The sequence below is a fragment of the Falco biarmicus genome, chromosome 12 (assembly GCF_023638135.1).
Source record: "Falco biarmicus isolate bFalBia1 chromosome 12, bFalBia1.pri, whole genome shotgun sequence".
In the NCBI taxonomy this organism is placed as follows: Eukaryota; Metazoa; Chordata; class Aves; order Falconiformes; family Falconidae; genus Falco; species Falco biarmicus.
In genome coordinates this window covers 28,951,367-28,968,082 of record NC_079299.1, presented here as the reverse complement: position 1 = coordinate 28,968,082, position 16,716 = coordinate 28,951,367, and the positions used below count along the sequence as shown (strand labels likewise).

Sequence of the window (16,716 nt, the reverse complement as noted above, 5' to 3'; positions counted from 1 at the left end):
CGCCCCGCCCCGCCCCGCCCCCACATGTTACGCCAGTAGATGGTGGTATTCAGCAAGTTCTTCGTCACTAGCTGGCAGCCCAGCTCAGGAGAAAGAGCTGTTAACGTGTGCAAGAGTTTGTCTGTGGCTGGGTGACTGTCGCAGTGGTGACCTGCATGAACAAGAAGCACAAGTTCTGCTAAGTTACTCCTTATTTTCCTCCCAGTTAGGCCTGTGAAAGAGCTGTCAGATCGATAAAAACTCCTAAACATCACCAGGGGAATCAATTATTTGTTGTGAGGTATGTGATTCAGGAGAATTTCATGTACACATTTCTGTGAGGTTACTCAAGCAGCTGGCAGAGGCTGATGTTGGTTTTGTATCCTGCTGTCTGACAAAAAAACAGGGCTGGAGATGAGGGAACATATTTCTGAGAAAGATAATCACTGATGAAATAGTTGGTCTTGGGTCTGCATGCCCAGTGCTGGATAACTGAATTATAAAGCCTCAGACCCCTTTAAACTGTCTTGTGTCAGGCACCAAAGAATTTAAATCCATGGTACTTCGGCAAGTGAGTTCTCAGTGAGCCTCACCCCTGCTTAAGGGCAGGATTTGCAGCAAGATACTGACCGAGGGGTTTCCTCTTGTCATGGGTAGAATAACAGGACTACACATGCTTTGCACCGCATGTGATGCGACCAATGGGGAGCCTTAATCCAATGTAACAGCACACTGCTCTGTAGGCGAAGGTGCGGAAAGCATTCTCTTCCACATCTTCGTTTTGTGTGCTTTATTAATTCGTGTGACATCCATATTCCTCTTTGGAAATGATTTTTATACCAGGACTCTGGTGCTTATTTAAGTCAATTAGAAGGCTGTATAGAAGTTACAGAAATGGGACAGAAATTACGTTAAGGATTAAAGCAAGGATTTTCAAATTTGGTGGTGGGAATAGCACGCAAAATTCCTTCTGAAAGAGGGTGGGCAGCAGTACAAACAGCACATGTACTGTCTAGGTGCTGTCAGTTCTTGTTCTGCTCTGTGATGCTTCCTGAAAAATCCAACCAGTGCTGGCCAAAGTTTTTTTTAAAAAATAAATGCTTTGAGTGTGAAACTCTTCTTGCCTTGCTTTTAACATCTCTCTGTAGTTCTCACATGTTCCGCCTTTGCAGCACTTTCCATCCTATGCCCCTTTTGGGCACGCTTCATTCCTTCTCTGAGTTGGGAATTTGGACTCCCTTCCTATGGAGAGCTCGACACCAGCAGCAGATTTGAAATACATTTGCTTTTTAATATTGAGATTATCATTAGTTAGTGTCTGTGTGTGTCTCTACATAAAAGATATAGCTGTAGATGTGAAAGATATAGCCATATAACCAGAAAATAAGTACTAAAATGTCGAGTTGTGATGCTTTGGTAAACTTCTGACTGAAAAATTACTGATTCAACTATATGTAAAAAACATGGAGAAATCTGAAGTGGTGTGCTATTTCGGGTGTCTATTTTAAGAGACTTTGCAGGTCTCCGGGATTCAAGAATTACTTAGTACTTACTTTCTATAACAAGTTGTTTTAAACATTTTTACCTGAGAACAAAAACTTTGCTAGTCTGAAGCAAGAGTCACTTGACCTTAGAAACCTTAAACATAAACCTTAGAAAGACCTTGTGTCTCCCTGCAGGGATTGCTGTTTTCAGTGCCCCAACCTGTCACTGAAAATACGCTTATCTCTTTGGAGTAACGTACCTCAGCAAGGTATCTTGTCCCGGAAGTGTCTCGCTTTCAGTTGCAGCACACTATTGTTTCTTGTTCTAGCAAGGAGTGTTTCATAGCCAATGTGTCTCCTTCCTATTCTTTCTACCCTTTGTCATTCCCTGGGGCTTTACCAGCCCAGTTGATAAACGTTCATCAGCATACTGTAGATTACCTCATCCTAAGATAAGAACTCAATACACAATTACAATTCTATTTCTAAATAACAGTGGGCCAGGCTGTAATGCCTGTACTCTTCCTAAATAGCACCCACTGTTTACTGGTGAAGTGGCTTGAAATCAAAATACCATTCTGTTCGGGTGAGAATATTCAAACTGGGCCCCGTATCAAGTCCAATGGATTTTAATGCAGTATTAACTTTTTCAGTTCTTCCCTTCTTTCACTTTTCTGTAATTTTCATGGATATATATTGTTGTCCCACATCTGAAGTTCTTTTAATATCTGAAAAAAGCACATTCTCCAACATCTCAAGATGATTGATACCCATATACCCATGTCTCCTAAATGTTAGCAGTGTTACTAATGCTGCTTTTGTCTCCACATGTATTAGCAATAGGACTGCTTTAGAGATGTGTTTTCCATGTGGAAAAATGCAATTCAAGAAAACCCTTCCTCTGCTATTTTTGATGTAAGTTTCTTCCAATTACTTTTTTTTTTTTTGTGAGAGTGGTGCAACAAGAAACAAAAGCAAGAACTAATATAAAGTGGAATTTCAACATATGAAATAATGTTTTGGTTTTTAATCAAGGATACTTTCTGATCCACAATCAAATTCTTTAGTTTGGAATTTTTATTGAAATAGAGTTTTCAATGAAAACTCCAAAATTTTGTCAACAGTTGAATTGTGTTAGTTGAAGAAGCCAACATCCTTCAACAGAAAAATCTTGCCCAGTTCTAATCAACAAGGATGGAAAAACTATTGGATCCTGCAGAAGTCCCCTTCAATCAATGAAAAGACATAATCAGCTCTGGGCTTGCTTCTGTTTATGTAACTGTAGCCAACATTGCTGCTGTTCTATCAAATGATCCTGCTGAGAACAAACCTTCCTCAATGTGGGGTTGAAATTGCCAGTGGTGCATTATAGCATTGATGGAGCGGAGCCAGTGTTTTTAGCAGTAATGTCTGCAGACATGAGGTTGATTTCCAGAAAAACATCTCAGAACAACTGAGAAACATTTCACAGATTCTGAATCTAGCTCTCCTTTCGAGGAGAGAGCTATAGGAAATGTAGGACCTGTTTGCTCACGGAAATGCTGCTCTCCACCCTGCTGGAAGCAGCAAACCCCACTGTGGAAGCATGTGCTGGATGCTGGTCCTCTCCCTTGTTCTCTGCGCTGGGTTCAGAGGGTTTGCTCCTGAGCAAGGGCTTGTTCATGTGAATAGTATGTCACAGACAGGTTTCTAATGAGCTGTTAATTTTAGGATTCCTGGCTAATTGCCAGGTAGACACATGATTGACTTATAATAAGTAAGCTCACTTCAGTCACTGGAACTGTCAACTAGCATTGCTAACCCAAAGCATTAAGGAGTCATGAGTCAAGCCTCTCAAATCATATACCACTGGTTAAAAATGATGAGATTTTGTAAAGAATGCCTTCTGGGGTTTTATTTGGCTGGTGATTATTTGGGTTCATGTTTCTAGATTTAATTTTCTGCAGCTGTGGGAATTAAAGAGTTTTACTATTTTGTTTTTTCTAATAACAGTTCCGATCATCATCCCCTAGATTGTCACACCCATCTCTGCATTCATACGATCTTCATAAAGGTCTTAAAAATAACATGGCAGAGAGGCTTCTGCCTTCTGGTCTCTAAAATTTTACTCCCAAACTTGAGTCTAACTTGCCCTGAAAACTTTACAGACAAGCATCAGGGTTAGTTGGAAGATGCTTGGTTTAGACATTTCCAGGTTATGAGGCCAGCAATTCCTTGTCATTCTACCTTGGTTCACATGGCATGAGATAGAGATTACAATCTAGAGAATTGTATAATCTTGTGAAGATTATATGGTCCAGTGTGAGTATAATTCGTGTTAAGTGTGACAATAAAGCCTGCCATGCATTCTTAAAACGTGTGTCAGAGGTATTTAAAAGACATGTAGATGTGGCACTTAGGGACATGGTTTAGTGGTGGACTTGGCAGTGCTGGGTTAACGGTTGGATTTATGACCTTAAAGGTCTTTTCCCACCTAAACGATTCTGTGATTCTAAGATACTGGCACATTGTGCTCCCAGTGAAGGCAATGAGGGAGAATGGGAATCCTCATGGGGCACATTTAGCATCTTTGTTAGATAATTTGCTGCATATGTACAAATATATATTTTAGATGAGCAACTTTGAGCAATCCGTGTTAAGATATTGGACGTTTTACAATATTCTGTCTTGGAGCCTGTTTCTGTTGAATAGCAAGTGGTGATGCTTGTAGGAGAATGTCCTGTGATATAATAGGCACTGCGATATCCCTCCTAAAATGGATTCTTTGCTTTCCTCACAGGTCTTCCTTTTTCCCATCTTTTACCCGTGTTGGTATTCAGGAAGGTGTTCTACCTGAAAGGCAGTCTTTATAGTAGGGAGGTACTAACGCAGGGCAGAATGGAAAGCCACATCATAATTTTCTCTTTTTGTTGCTGGCTGTTTCAATAAAAGGGATTTTCTTTTCAGAAAGTATCATTATTGGATAGTTTTGAAAAGCTGAATAGTGTTGGGATGAGACGACTCTTCAGTCCCTGCTCTCTCTGTTGTGCACCTCTGCACAAGATGAGGAGCCTACATAAAGCAAACAAAGCTGTGAATGCTCCTTCCATTTTGAAGAAGGCGAGGGAGAAAGTACTTAATTCCTGCTGCCTGTGACTTATTGGTAAAATGCCAGTTTTTGAAGTCCCAGACTTGCTCTGGGAACTTCTCTGGTAACCAAAGATATACAGGTGGTTTCTCTTGTATTCCAGGACTCTCCAGGTGTGTGCAAAGCATAAAACAGGCACTGATGCTGAAGAGATATTCACACCAGCTGTCCTTTCATCTGAAGTTGGTAGGGAACCTCCTTTGAAAAGTTTTTTTACTAGAAGAAAGAAAATCTCTCTCAAGGATCAGTGCCACCACAGAGAAAGGAAATGGCTTATAACACATCTCACATCTCCATCTCTTTCATCCCCTACCAGATGCTCCACTGTACTTCAGCACCCAAAGTATCCTTGAATGCAGCAAGTACTATCTTGTATTAGGCTTCCCTAGATACTGTAACATGCAAGAGGAGCTTTCAAGGGCTTTAGACTGAAGTCAAGATAGTGGTGAGGTGGTGGATTTCATACCCCAAACCCACTGCGCTTGTGTGTAGAAGTCTCTGTTTTGCTAGCAGAAATGAGAACAGTGGCAGATGGACATGCTGGGGTCAAAGCTTTCTGCAGGGAAATAAAGACTGCTTTTTCTCAAGGCAGTCCTCTGAAAATGAAATTCCATCGACATGTGTTTCTTTCCCGAAGACAAAACATCAGGTTGTTTCCTAGGTCTTTCTTATTTGGGTTTTTGTTTTCCTTTAGTCAAAAAAAATATTGGTAGGACATTACTGCGTTTAAAAACACAGGAAATGTTTTCATTTCATTAAACCTTTTGGTAGAAAATATTTCTCACTTCTAGTTGTGATCAGAATCTCATCTGCACTTCTCAGGTGTTATCTGTATCTAATCTGAACAGACACAAGGAGATACTTGAAGCCGTCCCATTGGCAGATGTATTTGCAAAGCATTCCCTGGAACAAACTCGGTGCAAGTTGGTGGGGGGGGGAAGGGAGAGTAAAACTTAATTTTAAGCTGTTTGGGAGAGGCACTGTCATTATGTTCTGTATGCATTAAATGCAAACACAGAACAGGTTCAGGTCTGTGGCTGGTGCTCTTAGGTGTGACAGCAGTACAAATGAAATAATATCAAGTAATCTCAGTTGGTCATTAACCCTGCAGTAAATGCCTGTTTCATTTGCCAGGTAGGAGTGCTCAGAGACCTCAGCCAAAATTGGCACCTTATTGTGCTAAGCGCACATAGAGACCTAATTAAAGACAGTCCATTTCAATGAAGTGTTTTTTAGTATAGATGGGCAAGACAGATAAAGGATGGGAGTAGGGAAGCATAATCATCCCCGTTTCACAGGTGGGGAGCTGAGGAACTCTGATCACACAGGGACTCTGCTGTGGGTTTTCTGCACTGTCCTGGAGACAATGCTGTGGGTCTCAAAGTTAGCAGGGTCTTACACTCTAGCCCTGTGCTTCAGCCACAAGACCATCCTTCCTCTGCAGGATGCATCAAGTTTCTTGTTGCTTAAATAGAAAGCAATTTACATTTTCCTTATTCCTCTTTTAAAAAAAGCTCCCTGACCATTTTGGTTTCTCTCATCCTCTCAGAGTGTTAGTCATAATTTAAAATACACACAATGATTAAAATGAGTCTGGTCATGTTCAAGTACATTATTTCAGGGAGGCTACTTGGTATGACTTGCATGAGGACATGAAATGCCAGAAGGACCAGTGCAGTCAACAGCAAACTTCAGTGCCAGAAAGAGTGGGTGGGGTCATGTGCTGCCTGGTTATATTTGACCTCTGTGGGTTGGCACATGAACTGATTTATTGCATCCATGCTATCTTAATTACTAAGGACACAGCTGAGAGCTTTTTGAAATTAAAAGTGACTTATTTTCTTCAATTACTTAAGTGCAGAGGCTCAAGCACATACACAGTTGTATTTTTCTATCAGAATATATGATTCGTATAGCCAGTTACACTTGTTTGTGATTCTTCCAGATGCTGGACTTTGGGTATGTGTAGATGCAGGCACTTGACACTGGCTCATATGGATAAGTTTACGAAGGCTTAGCAAACTTTTCTTTTTCCCACTGCTGGTCCTGCTTACAAAACTGCTTTTCCAGGTCTCAGCTGGAACTGGAAGGCAAAATGTGGAAAGACTCTGAAAGGTTGCTCCGGGTGTTTTTCTAGCCCAGCTGGATGCAGGTATTATTGGAGACCTCATGAGAAGGATTATTCCAACAAAATTTTCACCCTGGCTTCATGGACTAAGGGATACAAACACGTTTTAATAAGTATCCAAACTTATGCTTGCTTAGCCAAACTCAGACACTGAAGCTTTTTATGCAGCCCTGCTAACATGTACATTGTTGGACCATTTTGAATGTGAACACGAAGCAGTTATGTAGCAGGTCAGCAGGAATTCACAAGTGCTTGGACTTAATTTTTTCAGAATTTTAATTTTGAAAATGTGTCTGAATAATCAGGTCAGATGATAGGGAAGCTTTTTTCTCTCAGCTGTAGCCTTGTCTTGACTTTTGCAAATTTAGGCAAAGACTGTGAGAAGTGGGTTGCAATTTGAAGCACTCTGTCTGGGACTTGAGACTTCCTCAAAGGGTCTAGCTTTCAGAGACCCTTCCAGTGTAGTCCCTAAAAACAGGAAAGTCCAAATTGCTCGTACCTTTCTGTTACTTATTATTGCACTTCTGTGTACAGATAAGGTACATACCTGCATCTGTAGATCTGAATTTGCAGATGCTGTAGCTGTGCTAGAGCATGGTTGCAGACTTAGGTACTTACAGCCTTTATTATTATTTCACATTAGTTATGCTCACACATAACTCAGCTGCAGCTGGTGGCATTTTTCTTCACGTCAGATAGAAGTGCAGTGATTTTTCAGTGTCTGGTTCCAGGACCCCTAGCATCCTCTGCAGGATCTGAGACAAGTAAAACACTCAGTAAAGCAAACCTATTAGAAGACATAAAGTCACTCTAAAGATGTTCATATCTCTTCTGCAAGTGAAAACAAATTGTAAACTCTGAACTGGTAAAAGAAAGGTGGTAATTCAGTTTCTGTAAATCTCCATGATAGCTCATTTCATGCTCATTCCAGGATTTAAAATACATAGTGCAAACAGCCGTTTCATACAAAAGTGCATTTCTCTCCCTTTAACAGATCACTTGTTGAGAAAGCAGCTAAAATGAATTCAAGCTACCCCAGTCCCGAGTCTATTTTCTCTTCCAGAGCATGTGGAGGAAAGCGGGAGACTGAAATACCACTGTATTTGTGAGCTGCTAACAAAACTACAGCTGCTTTGGAACAAAACAGGCAGGCTGCAGGCAGGGAGGACCACCTCGGTACAGCCTTCCAGCCCCCTTGCTTCTCCTGCAGCTAGAGCATACTTCTGACAATACAGCATACACAGAGAGAGGAACGGTCCCCTGGTCACCAGTTGTGCAACCATGTTGCAACTGGGAGGTGTGATTGCAGTGCAGATAATCAAATAACAACTAGCTTTAATCTTCACAAGGTTTAGGGCAGGCTTGTCCAGCCTGCCCAGGATGCAGCGTGCATATTCAAGAGCTGAACACTGTGTCTCCACTGCTTATGGTATCCAAAGTAGCTAGGTTGAAGCTGGTCAATGTGTTGCTGTCGTGCCTTTGACTGCAAGGTGGACAAAAGTCATAGCTGCAAATTAAGGTGTTGTAAATTAACTTGAGCAATAGGTAATCTCCATCCAGAATTACTATGGAGATGCTCCCAATTCTGTACAAACCTCAGGTCCCATTGCTCTCATGGCTGTGCAGACAGGCAGCAAAACTAGCACTAGTTCCTGAAGGACTTGCAGTCTGAATGTGCAGGACATCTCTCCATAGAGGCAGAGATGGATCTGGCAGTGGAATGATTTCTTAATGGTCATGCCAGAAGGTCAAAATGATCTGGAAACTCAGACCAAATTGCCAATCCAGACCTATAACAGTAAGAACAAACAGTTTTCCTTAGACCATTCACTGATAGCTAGGATCTGTTTATAGACCTACATTACAAAAGGATATTAAAAACAGAAGACCTGATCATGTAGAAAAGCAGGGAAAGGACAAAACCCATTTGAAACTCAAGACAACAAAGGAGAGAAAATGGAAGTGTTAAGATGTAAATATGGATGCTGTGTACACAGATACTCCTGGAATAGTGAACTGTGTCTGTGATTGTACAGTACCAAAGGAAGAAGAGAAGCATGAGGAACATGAGGCTTTCAGACAGGCCCCTCTAACAAGTCAGAACTAACCCTTGGAGTGAGATTGGAGAGAAATCAGCATTGTAGAAGCTTAGAGAGCCAGTTAGTAAGGAGTTGTGTAATTAAACCTTGAGTCCAATGGCAGCAGAGTCCTGCATGAAATCATGACTCTACTGAAATCAGTGGCAAAAATCCCAGTGATGTCAGTGGTGCAGCTCCTGGCACTTACCCATAGCAACCTCTACTGGTTCTGCTCGCGAGCTGTGGGACTGTACATTGTACTGTAGTCTGCTTGAAAAGCAAAGGCTAGTAATAGCTAAATGAATGTGTGCACTGAAAGCAGTTTTTTCCAGAAATATGGCTTTTTGATTAGGTGTGTTTCTTTTGAAAAGTGTTCTCTTTCTTTGGGAATTGCCAGTGTCACATCAAAAAATTAAACTCTTTGAAAAGCAGTAAGTTATCAGCTGAAGTAGATGACCATCCTGGAAAAAGTCATTTGTCTCAAGAACCTGACCCACAGAGTCAAAGGGAAGCCTGATTTCATTTCTGAAGGGACAACAAAGACACCATCTTGAATCACAATATTAAGGGATTGGCTGGAATAGTACAGTGGTGTTTTACCTCCATGGCAAATTTTTCGGCACAAAAACCCGTTCTGTTTTGTGAGCAGTGCAGAAGACGAACTCGGAGGCCTGCCTGGACAAAACCCTGTTTGTCCAGCTGCTGTACAGGGAAAATTAGCTTCTTCCCGGGATAAGCCAGCATCTTGCCGCCTCTCAGAAGGTGTATTGTCACCTCTCCAAGAGTAACAGCACCCCAGGCTGAGTCCCTGGATGTAGGAATTGGACCCGGGACCGACTGCTGGAGTCAGCAGAGGGGGACAGAGAGCCGCACTAGGAGACAAGCCTTTACAGCTTCCTTAGCAAATGTGTAAGAAATGGCATTTTGTTCCGTGGTTTTGCTGTGACTTATGCACTGGAGTGTTGGTGGTGAGCAAAGACCCGGTATGCTTTGGTAATACAGGTAGAGAATAATAACAGTTCAACAACAGAGCATCGTTAGATAGATCTAACTTAAAATAAAGGCTAGTTTTACAAAGCAAATTCAAAGCCACAACAGGCAAGTCTTTTCATTTTATCTGCTGCTAAAAGGAAGATGCTTAAAGGCCTGTCTCCAAAAGTAAAATATGTGCTCATTTAATTACATCTTTTCTGGCAAAGGGAGAGTGTGTTATTATTATTTATTACTATTATTATTATTGTTAGACATATTAGAAAGATCTATATGCTGTAATATCCTTCATTGCAACCACATTGATTAGCACTAACTGAGAATGTAGTATAATAATAACACGAGGCACATAGGACTCGTTTGGCCTGTCCTGTTTGTTACTTAATTACACATGTATAAAGTAAGAGGCACAGCACCTGTAGAGATTCCCAGCACCTCCTCTTAAGCTGAGGCAGGAGCTACAGTGCATGAGAGCAGTAACAAAATCCTGCAAGCATGTTTACATTTTGAACTTACCAAACCTTCCCAAGTGGAATGCAGGGTCCGGTTTCAGCCAAGGAACTGTTAGCAGTGAGTGAGAGTTAATGGATCAATCTGCTGTCTCTTGTCAGTGCTTTTACTGTTGACTTCTGGAATGTGTTTGATGAAAAGAAAGCAACTTCTTGAGACAGAAGATACAGATGTAGCATGTTAAGGTTGGGACCTACATGAACAGTAAAGCAATGTTATCAGTGTTTCGCTTCCCCAGTGCTGCTTGCCAAAACTGACAACAGAATAGCAGCAAAGCATTTCTTTTTTTAACTACCATAACTGCACATTAACCATTTGCTCTGATTCTTTTTGGAGACACAGTCAGATGTTGTACTGGTGTTGTAAGTGAAAGATGTCAGATATTTAAATGTGAGCATGTTGCACAGCTCCCTGCTGCCTTTCTGTGGCCAGTGGAAACTGCTTTCTGAAAAGCTGAATTAAAATGGAATTTGCAGGATTGTTCAGCTGAACCAAGCTTGCTGGCTCCCTGTGCTTTATGTGCTGCCCACCAGCAGAATGCCGGGGCACTGTGTGAATCTTGCAGGATGCACTCATTCTCCCTGTAGCCCGACAAGGCAGGCTGTTACCCAAATTGCGGTGTAATTTTGAGGCATGCGGGTGGTACCCACCAAGCAGAATGCAGTGCTGTGTGGAGATACCCAGGCTAGCTCTGAGCATGCTGCAGCTGGGAATGCTGTGTGAGAGCTATCCACAATCAGATTATATTCCGCTCTTGGCTCAACAGTAGACCAACACCAGAATATTGCTCTTCTGCTGGAGCCAGGTTGTTAAAAGTTAGCTCTGATGTGCCCACTAGGTACTATGGATACCCTTGTGCTGTGTAGACATAACCACAGAGGCTAAAACCCAGATTCATCGAGGTATTTAGGCTTTTAACTCTCACTGAAATGAACAGGAGTTAAAAGCCTAAATACCTTTGGGGATTTGGGCCTAAGTGGCTTACAGAAAGCCTGTGGCACAGCAGAGACTCAGATATTTTGACTCGGAGGCTAGCGCCTCCAATATGAAATCATTCTTCCTCCCTACATCTGGTAGCAGTTTGCATTCACGTTTCCCAGCTTGGGCCATCAAAAATATGCCCATGGTTAGGACAGGAGGTGAAGAATAATTTAGGTAATTGAAACTACAGCAGGAATGTGGTTCTGTCAGAGAGCTGTTGTCTGACCTGGAATTTAACCAGACAAGTAGGGATTGGGGAAACTGCGCGCCAGCTCTCGCCTTTCAGGTGCACTGAAGGCAGTTAGTTTCTCTGGTAAAAAGGGGATAAATAGTTGAGCTTATGTGCCTGTTGAAAAGGAAGCCATATTGCTGAGAATGAAAGCAGGAGGCATGCCAAACACTTGCCTTGTTATCCACATGACTGTTTATCAGTTATAACTAGAGCTGAGCCAATAATTCTTAATGGGTAATTCATATGATGAATATCTCCCCCTTACACTATGTTTGAATCGTGTATGAACCAGCCATTACTTTCAAATATTTATTTACTAGTCACAATTATTTGTTTAATACTGTGAATAATTCATGGTTTGTGGAATGTTTTCAGGCAGTTCTCTGTAAGTAGCCAATACCCAGGCTATTTTTCATTGGGCACAGAAGTAAATGTCGCCTTTTTCTGATTACGCCAGTGTTAACTGAGGATAACTTGAAGTCAAAAGGCTGGATACTTCACTGATGTAATTTGGCATAGCTCCATTTTTTTTAATTGATTTCAAAAGAACAGTGTTAATTCACACCAACTTACTAGATAGTCCTGAAAAGAAGAATTGTATGAAGGAAGAATGACTCCCACACCATATTGTCCCAGGACTGGCTAAACGTACCGCATTTTACAGTCACATCTTTTCATTAAAATTCTCATGTATATACTTTCAGAATTTACCTTTTAAAATATAATTCAATATTAATATCTCAGTTGCTTATTAATGAGTAGCTTTGCCGTAAATTATGCTTGTGTGATTGTACACACAAAGTGACAATTTTTGCAGAAATAGTCCAAACTCAGTTTTCATCTGCAGGGTCGGGGGGATATTGTTTTGAGGACAAATCTGTGGCTTGTGTTGAGGTTAACCTGAAAAACTTCCTTGTTCAGTGTGCAGGACTTTTCAGTTCCAGTATTACTTTTACCATTACAAAATCTTCCCTTATATAAGTCTCACTGACGTCAGTGGAGCTTTGCCACTTGTATTTGCCTTATCAGATTTCCAATCCTTAAAGCTATTTTAGAAGACATTTTAAACTACATTCTGTGTGGTACCCAGCTAATGATGGGAAAACTAGAACAGGGGATTGTGTTGGATTGTGTATCTGTGATTCTTGCACCAGTTGTCCATGGTCTCCAAGCTTTGTATGTCAGAAGGGTTTTGCTGGAATACCTCATGCCTTGTATCTGCCCCTCTCTGGCCCAGTTCCCATCATTACAAGAACAAATTATATGTAGCAATACCACCAAGAGAACCAGGGAGGGGTTAAAGGCTTGGTCCGTAAAAGCAGATTTCTAGCTAGGTCATTTCCATTTCCAGATTTCCAGAGCAACATGTCAGGCTTGCACTCAACGTTGCTGCAAATCTCTCAGCTGCATATCTGTGTTCCTCTTTAGTATTTCTTGTCTAGCTATACAGCAAAAACTTAAATGCTGCCACTCAGATTGCCCCCATAAAATGTGCCTGTGGTCTTGGCTGCAGGATCCTTGTGTTCATAGCAAAGTGATTGTTAACAGCGCTTCATAGGGAGAAGTCTTGTGCCTTTCCTTCTCTTTCTTTCTTGTTTTTTGGTACTTCTGCTTCACTGATGATATGGCTCCTAGAAATACAAAATCATTTAAAAATGTCACATTTCAGAAAGAGCTGTTGCCTTTTTTGCTGAAGTAGCCTAACCAATTTGAATGTCAAAGAATCTGCTCAGACTAAGTGTCCAGGTGCATATCATTGCTCACTACACATAATTTACTAATGAGTGGATCCAGACAAACAAAATGAGGATCCAGCATGCCCTCTGGCTGCCTATAAAAATGAGGAAAGATAATGAAGTGGTGTGAATCAGGGCCTTTCTGTAGCAGCGAGGCATGAAAAAACTGGAATACAACAGCTTTTGCTGTTAGGTACCAAATATGATCTCAACAGTTCTGTAACCAACCATGGGGGCAAATCAGTTTCACAAACATTATTAGATTAGCACAGTTGGCTGTTTAGTATTTTTTCATGTCTCAGGTTTCATGTTTCTGGATGTCAACGAAAGTTTCCGTTGTGAAATTTGTATATGTTTGGCTTTTGACTGTGCAAAGGTAAGCGTGATTCTCAGAAAGGCACAGCTATTGACCTTTCTTTAATTACAAGCAAATGCAGGGGGTTGATGGATATTGCCATACTGTTGGTCTCTTCTGTTGAGTGAACATTACTGAACTGCCTTCTGAAAAACAGTGGTGTCTTTGTATGCAGGCTGCAGTTCACTAGGAACACACCTGATTACACCAAGCTCTTTTTAAGCAGAGCCCTGCACAGTGTCAAAGGAAAATGTTTTATTGTAAGTGTAGGGAAGAGCAGATGCATAGAAGAAAGGTCAAAGAAGAAGAGAACCAATTGACCTGCTAAAACAGAGAATCTTTAGGGACTTTTAGCAGAAAACCTCTATGTCTTCCAACCACTGTGATGGTGCAATCTTAAATCAGAAGAAAACTGTTGTGACCTGAAAGATATGATACCTTTTTGTATAAAGTCCTTCCAGCTGATTCAAAGGTGGTAGTTCTTCAGCCATGTACTGTCATTACAACTGTTTCCTGGACTGTGATTCAGGGCTCAGTCCTGCAAACACTTGGTTTCCCATTTGTATTTGTATTTGTATTTGTACGAGACTCACTTCCTGAAGCACAGTTCTCAGAGAGAAGACTTGTAAAATTGTCCCTATTGACAGAGGGAGTGATGGAGACGAAGAGCACACACAGACTGCACAGGGGAGCTGGCTGCCCACATGTCATTGCAGCCACGCAGCGCAGTGCTGTCTGGGGGAACCTGTGTTGTCCAGTGCAGACCTTTGTCAGGGTAGTGTTAGACTGGGCTATTTCAGAAGGGCAAAATAGCCCGAGCATAGTGTCATGCTGACTTGGTTACGCTGCTGTGGCTTTCTCTCTGTAGCAATCTCAGGAGGCGTTTGCTCAGAAATCTCTGAAGCGTTGGCTTGTCGGCAGTGCATGTGTATCCGTGGACACTTGTCCATGCCCAGCAGGGAGATGCCTCTGAGGTGGGGACTGGCATTAGCATTTTGACATAGTGTGCTTCTGAAATGAGTCCTCCAGCTGGCTGCTGCTGCCACTAGACTGCAGCTAGGCTGAGGTAAAGCATGTACAGAATGGAAATACACAGTGTGGATATCGGGTCCCTGGCACCAATTGTTTGTCTCTCTGTGTCCATTCCTTTTGTTCTGCACTACATGCTATTACAGATGTGGTCAGAGGTACCTCAAGTCCCACCTCAGTAGATTGACCCTTCTTCCCCTCCCCTCAGCTGTGCCATTCAGGCCATTTCCAATATGTATGTAAGACACTGGGAAATCAGATTTACTTCGATAAGACTCTCCGTATGCTTACATGCATCTTTACATATGTTTCTGTATGTAGATACCTTGCTGAGTAGGGACTGGTGGCTCAGATCAAGCAGCACAAAACCCAGACCTCTTGTACAGTTGCAAAGCTATGAGGTGTGTAAGGGGCAAAGGGTGAATTTCTTTCTTTCTCCCCCTGCTGTATGGTATCTGATCACATCTCATGATAGTCCCCTTCCCCTTACTTGCACTCATGTAATTACCAAACATTGCTCTTTCGTGCTGCCTCTGGAGACTGACACTGTTGAAGCATGTAGTTAACTCTCCTATTGACCCTCTGGGGGAAAGATAGGAAGAAACACTGAAATTAAACGTAGGTGGGGTAACAACGATAATTATGTTGGATCATAACTTCCACTGATCTAATTAATGCCACCTAAGTTGTGGCTTGTGCAACTGCCTTGATTTATTGGTTATATCCACAGTTTGCAGAATGACGTTTTTGCAGAAGGCCCGTGGCTCTGATACGCAGAGCGATAGAAGTTGTATTTCATGAACATCATGCAGTATAGTTACTGTACGTGTAACAATTTGAAAGGTTTTGCGATGCACTTTAGAGGCACTGTGAATTGGTGATCCAGATAGGATTAATGATGTAGGCTGTACAGCTCAATTAATTTGTTTCCAGCCAGAATCTCTTCATGCTGCTTTTAAAATTGTGTCTTCCTATTGAATCTACTGTAACAAGCTCTAGGTGTTCCCAGCAATAAGTGACAGTAAAAGATGACTCTCGCCTAAGTTCCAGTTCATGTATTTGTTTTATTACTCAGGATATGTCTGGATTTTACAGCTGAGTATGTTAGGAATTTAGCTACAAGTTGAAACCGCTTTATAATGCGTGGCTATAAAGATCAAAGGTTGCAAAACCAACATTGGAGAGCCAGGCCCTGCTCTTCCAAGGCTCATCAATCATTACTTAGTTCTGGCCCATCTCACATAATTTTCTACCATGTGCTGTCATTCGGACAAATGTTTACCCATAGCAGAAGACCAGAGACTCCCACAACTCTTACGCTAAATATTGCCATTGGTTCCCGACAGCACTTGCCTTTTCGTATTTACCTCATATCTCTTTATCCTCCTCAGTTTCTTTCTTTATCTCACAGTTGATAATTTGAGGTATGTGGCTTCTGCTAGTGGCACGCTGGGAGTTCCTTTCTTCCAGGTGGACAAAAATCAAGATCAATATAAGACCAAGATAAAGATCTGCCTTGGTTCCCCCAGATATCCGCTGAAGACCATTACATTTGTACTTGCTGAAGTTCTGCAACACTCTGCCAGCCTGTGAAGCAGAAATAAGGCAGGAGAAACCAAAAATAAAGCTTTATCCAGTGAGTCTGATCATACACTCGTATCAGACAGATTACTGAAGGAAGAGTTGAGGTGAACCAGATACTTTGCACTGCCACCGGCCTGCTCTGCGGCACTGGACGAGTCACTTTATTTTTGGTTTCCCATCTTTGTTTCTCTTTCAGTTGTGAGCCCCTCAGTAAGGGACAGTCTTTTGCATAATGGGGCACCCACAAGTCACCGTCTTAGGAGGCTTCTTGATGCCACTGTAGTAGAAAAAATTATCTTTGTGCAATTCATCATCCCAGCTTTGCCTGGAGAACTGGATCACCTATTATGAGTTTTCTTATGAAAGATACCTTGGTGGGAGATCTAAGAACTGGTAGGTACTGGGATCATTGGCAATTCTGGTTTTTTAGGTCTTCCTAAATGCATTTTTACCCAAGATATTAGTTCTGTGAAAAACTAAACTAAAAACAAAACAGAACAAAA

General features: G+C 41.7%; 1 long non-coding RNA gene across 5 annotated transcripts in view; it reads right to left on the bottom strand.

Annotated features, from left to right (window-relative positions):
• Positions 1 to 19: 19 nt before the first annotated feature.
• Positions 20 to 16,716, bottom strand: part of LOC130157529 (uncharacterized) — a 30,157-nt gene continuing 13,460 nt past the window's right edge. For 2 of the 5 annotated variants that reach the window (XR_008824919.1, XR_008824918.1), the window contains 3 exons: positions 15,997 to 16,216; positions 10,303 to 10,489; positions 6,971 to 7,473 (listed from right to left, as the gene is read on the bottom strand). This is a non-coding gene — a long non-coding RNA (uncharacterized LOC130157529). Of the gene's footprint in view, positions 152 to 6,970; positions 7,474 to 8,313; positions 8,509 to 10,302; positions 10,490 to 15,996; positions 16,217 to 16,716 lie in introns of those variants that run through there. The other 3 variants (XR_008824921.1, XR_008824922.1, XR_008824920.1) reach the window with 3 other exon arrangements.